Here is a 5,595-nt window from a genome sequence, read left to right as displayed (position 1 = left end):
GTTTAATTTGATGTTAGCTGTCGGCTTGCTGTATATAGCTTCTATTATATTTAGGTATGACCCTTGTATCCCTAATCTCTCCAAGACTTTTAACATAAATGGATGTTGAATTTTGTCGAATGCTTTTTCAGCATCTAATGAAATGATCATATGGTTTTTTTCTTTCAGTTTATTTATATGCTGGATTACATTGATAGATTTTCGTATTTTGAACCAGCCCTGCATTAAGGAGTATAGGTATTAGGTCTTCTTGGAAGTTCTGGTAGAATTCTGCATTGAAACTGTCTGGACCTTGGCTTTTTTTGGTAGGGAGGTTTTTTATAACAACTTCTAATTCGTCGCGACTAACAGGTCTATTTAGATTGTTCCCCTGGTCCTGGTCTAACTTTGGTATATGGTACTTATCTAAAATAATTGTCCATTTATTTAACATTTTCCAATTTTGTGGCATATAAGCTTTTGTAGTAAGATCTAATGCTTTTCTGAATTTCCTCTGTGTCTGTGGTTGTCTCCCTTTTCATTTCTGATCTTGTTAATTTGCGTATTCTCTCTCAGCTGTATGATTAGATTGGATAGGGGCTTATCAATCTTGTTGATTTTCTCCAAGAACCAGCACCAGCTTTTTGTTTCATTGATTCTTTGGATTGTTTTCTGTTTTTCTATTTTGTTGATTTCAGCCCTTAGTTTCATTATTTCCAGTCTTCTACTCCTCCTAGGTGAGTCTGCTTCTTTTTTTTTCTAGAGCTTTCAGGTGTGCTGTTAAGTCTCCAATGTGTGCTTTCTCCGTTTTCTTTAAGTGGGCACTTAGTGCTATGAACTTTCCTCTTAGCACTGCTTCATGGTGTCCCATAGGTTTGAGTATGTTGAGTCTTTATTTTCACTGAATTCAAGAAAGACTTTAATTTCTTTCTTTATTTTTTCCTTGATCCAGGTGTGGTTCAGTAGTTGACTGTCCAGTTTCCATGAGTTCGTATGCTTTCTAGGGGTAGCACTGTTGTTGAATTCTAACTTTAATCCATGGTGATCCGATAAGACTCAGGTGGTTACTAATATTTTTTTTTAACTGTGTAAGTTTGCTTTGTTACTGAGTATGTGGTCAATTTTCGAGAAGGTTCCATGAGCTGCAGAGAAGAAGGTATATTCTTTCCTATTTGGGTGGAATGATCTATAGATGTCTGTTAAGTCCATTTGATTCATTACCTCCCTTAATCCTCTTATTTCTCTGTTAGGTTTCTGTCTGATTGACCTGTCCATTGGTGAGAGAGGATTGTTGAAGTCTCCTACTATTAGTGTATGTGGTTTGATGACTGCCTTGAGTTTTAGTAATGTTTCTTTTACGTATGTGGGTGCTTTTATATTAGGGGCATAGATATTCAGGATTGAGACTTTGTCCTGATGAATTGTTCCTGTTATGAGTAAAAAATGTCCCTCTCCATCTCTTCTGATTGATTTTAGTTTGAAGTCAACTTTGTTAGAAATCAGTATGGCCACACCTGCTTGTTTCTTAGGTCCATTTGCTTGATAAACCTTTTCCCAGCCCTTTACTCTGAGTAGATGTCTGTGTTTGTGGTTGATGTGTGTTTCTTGTAAACAGCAGAATGTTGGATCCTGTTTTCGTATCCAATCTCTTAGACTGTGCCTCTTTATAGGTGAGTTGAGTCCATTGATATTAAGTGATATTAATGACCAGTGGTTGTTAACTCCAGTTATTTTTTCTTTTCTTTTTTTTTGGTAGTAGAGTTTGTGTGTTTCCCTTCTTCAAGTTGTGCTGATGAAGGGTCATTAGATGTCTGAGTTATTGTGGGCATTGTTGGACTCCTTGGGTTGTGATTTTCCTTCTATTACTTTCTGTAAGGCTGGATTTGTGGCTATGTATTGTTTAAATTTGTTTTTATCCTGGAAAATTTTCTTTTCTCCATTTATAGTGAATGAAAGCTTCGCTGGGTATAGTAGTCTGGGCTTGCATCCATGATCTCTTAGTTTCTGCAGTACATCTAATCAGGACCTTTTGGTTTTCATGGTTTCCATAGAGAAGTCAGGTGTAAGTCTGATAGGTTTACCTTTATAAGTAACTTGGCCTTTTTCCTTTGCAGCTCTTAATATTCTTTCTTTATTCTGTATGTTTTGTGTTTTGATTATTATATGGCGAGGAGATTTTTTTTTTTGGTCCAGTCTATTCGGTGTTCTGTATGCTTCTTGAACCTTCAAAGGAATATCTTTCTTTAGGTTGGGAAAGTTTTTTTTCTATAATTTTATTAAATATATTTTCTGGATCATCGAGCTGTACTTCTTCTCCTTCTTCTACCCCTATAATTCTTAGGTTTGGTCTTTTTATTGTGTCCCAGATTTCCTGAATGTTTTGTGATGAGAATTTGTTGGTTTTGCTGTTTTCTTTGACCAGTGTGTTTATTTTCTCTATGGTATCTTCAGTGTCTGAGATTCTTTCTTCTATCTCTTGTAATCTGTTGGTAGTACTTGTCTTTGTAGTTCCTGTTCGTTTACCCAGATTTTCCATCTCCATCCTTCCCTCAGTTTGTGTTTTCTTCATTACTTCCATTTCATTCTTCAAGTCTTGAACTGTTTCCCTTACCTGTTTGATTGTTTTTTCTTGTTTCTCTTGGTTTTCTTGGGTATCTCTGAGTGATTTATTCATTTCCTCTACCTTTATGTTTGTAATCTCTAATTGTTTATGGCAGTTTTTCACCTCCTGTTTAAGGTCTTCTATTATTTTCATATAATTCACTTTTGAGTCTTATTTCTTCTAATTCTTCTGGAGTAGGGTGTACAATTCTTCTTATTTTGGGATCCCTGGATTCTGGTGATGTCATGTTGCCTTTCAGGTTGTTGGAGGAATTCTTGCATTGGTGCCTTCCCATCTCTTCCTTCAAATGGAGCCAGTAGAGTCCTGGTGTCTTGGTGCAGACTTTGCTCTGACTGACTCTCTGGGTGTATCTCCTCAGTGTAGACGCAGGATCCGTTCCAGTCCAGATGAAACTCCTCAGCACCTAAACATGGACGCCTGGTAATCCAATGACCCGCAGACAAACGGGCAAACTTGGGGGGCAGGGCATGGTCGAGTAGAACACAGGACACCCTGCCGCGCAAGCTGAAGGTGCCCGAGCTCCCTTTGGGGGTCCTTGAGGCCTGCTTGGTAGGCAGGCACTCACCTCTCTGGGTGGGTAGCCTTAGTGTAGGAGCAGAAAACTGTTCCTGAGCAAAGGACCTTGCAGATCACGCAGGCTGGGGGGGGGGTTGTCGTGTGCAAGAAAGACAGCCCTGCAGAAGGAGCTGGGGGTGGGGAGTTTGTGCTCTCTTCCGGGACAATCCGCCCCTGGTTAGCACACACTCACCTGTTCAGATGGAGCTCCTCAGCACCTAAACTGGGACGGCTGGTAGCCCAATGAGCCGGGGACAAAAGGAAGAAAGTGGCAGGCTGGGCGGGGTCCAGTAGAGCACAGGAGACCCTGCTGGGCAAGCTGAAGGTGCCCGCGCTCCCTTTGGTGGTCCTTGAGGCCTGCCCGGTAGGCAGGTACTCACCTCTCTGGGTGGGTAGCCTTAGTGTAGGAGCAGAAACCTGTTCCTGAGCAAAGGACCTTGCAGACCATGCAGGCTTGGGGGGGGGGGGGTCGTGTGTAATAAAGACAGCCCTGCAGAAGGAAAACCATAAAATCTTAAGTGAACATCTCGTAAAGGATTCTGGGAAAGGAGGCTGCTGAGGAACCAAGGCTACCTGCTAATCACAGTACACAGTACACAGTACACAGTACACAGAGATTGAGGTAGCAATGCCTGGATTCTCACAAATACAAAGGACAAAGAGCAGAACACAGAAAGCATCAAGACAAAGTCACCGCCAATCACTGTGGATGCCATTCTGAGATGAACGTCTCTGTTGTGCTAGTCTAACCTCAGAACAGACTGGCTCGGAGGAAACCTGCATGACTTCCCTGCCATATCAGAAAGAGATCATTCTACTTAGCTCTGACTGCTGGCTGGCTTGGGATAATGACATCGTTATAGAGAATTCCATTCTTTTATTTAATTTGAATTTTATTTTTATTCATCTTCATTAAAATGTAACTGTGTCATTTTTCTCCTTCCCTTTTCTCCATCCATCTCATTCTTTGTTCCCTCCCTCCATCTCCTTCTCTGCCTCCCAAATTTCAAATTGATTGTCTCTTTTTCTTTATTTTGTTACATATGTATGAATAAATATGCACAATTATCAATGCAGCCTGCTAACCCTGCTTTTGCAGTGTGCCTGCTTTATTTCTGGCTGACCACTTTGTTTTATACAATAACCAAGTAGGGAGCTCATCCATGCTGAAGGCAGGAGGAGTCCTTTGTTTAATGGCCAACAGGAGTCTGACCCCTAGTGATCTAGGACAGGGAACATTGTCGAGAATGGAGAACTTGGTCTGGAGTGATAGCCCAGCAGTTAGGAGCACAAGCTGCTCTCCCAGAGGACCCAGGTTTGATGCCCAGGATGACATGGCAGCTTTCAGCCGTGGTGTAACTCCAGTTCCAGGGTCTGTGACTACTGACCAGGCCTCCCGGGACACTGAGCTTGTACCTGGTACGTAGACCTGTGTAGAGGTGAAGATCACTATAGATGAAATAATCATTTTAGAAAAAGAAAATAGAGTCAACTCAAACGACAAATCTTTTTCCAGATGGGCATGGAACTCCATATCTTTACTCCAACCACTCCAGAGGCAGAGGCAGGAGGATGTCTGCGAGTTCAATGTGCCGAGTTTAATGCCAGCAGATCTTCATCACCATATTTGAAAATACATTTTTGGAAAAAATGTCCAACACAGGTGCACAGTAAACTTTACACTGTCACTACAGAAACTCCTTGATAAAGTACATGTGACCACGAGGGTAGGATCTGTAGCTCATAAGGCCCAGAATCCACCATGGTCTCTGCCCAAGCGTGGTAGCAGGCCAGAGCACATGTGACATCTCCCTTAAAGACTAATGGTGGTTCAGGGACAGATGTGTCTGGAATAATCATTCTGGGGAATCTGGGTGAGGACTCTCTCTATAGCAAAAGATGGGCGAGATTTGCCACCAGGGCATTAACAAAATCCACTTTCTGTCTTCTGAAGACTGCAGGTATTTGATTTATCTCCTCCATTGAGGAGAACCTCTCTGTAATTAACTTTCCCGCTTCTCTTAGTATTTTCCCATGAGTACAAGGCCCTGGTGCCCTCTCCGACAGACGTACTGTAGAAAGTTTTTATCTACAGTCTAGCCTCACTGTGAGTGGGCTACAGCTTATATGATAGCACTGCTTCTTCTGTTTATCTTCGTATTCTAACTGACATTCCTTTATTTGTGTGTGTGTGTGCTCTTGTGTCTCAGTGCATATGTCTCAAATCAGGATAGCTTGCAGAAGTTATAGGTCGGCGAGTGGGGTATATGCATGTGCTCACCTGCACACACCACAGTGTGCAGTGTGCAATCAGGGGACAGCTCACAGGACATATTTACTTTGTGTTTTGATTTTACAAGACGCCACATTCAAGGCATTGCCTTGATTTTCCCAAGAAACTTTAGACACTGTAACAGCGTTGGGACTGTTTCATAATA

The sequence above is a fragment of the Microtus pennsylvanicus genome, chromosome 6 (genome assembly GCF_037038515.1).
Source record: "Microtus pennsylvanicus isolate mMicPen1 chromosome 6, mMicPen1.hap1, whole genome shotgun sequence".
NCBI lineage: Eukaryota > Metazoa > Chordata > Mammalia > Rodentia > Cricetidae > Microtus > Microtus pennsylvanicus.
Note: the sequence above shows the minus strand (reverse complement) of the source record.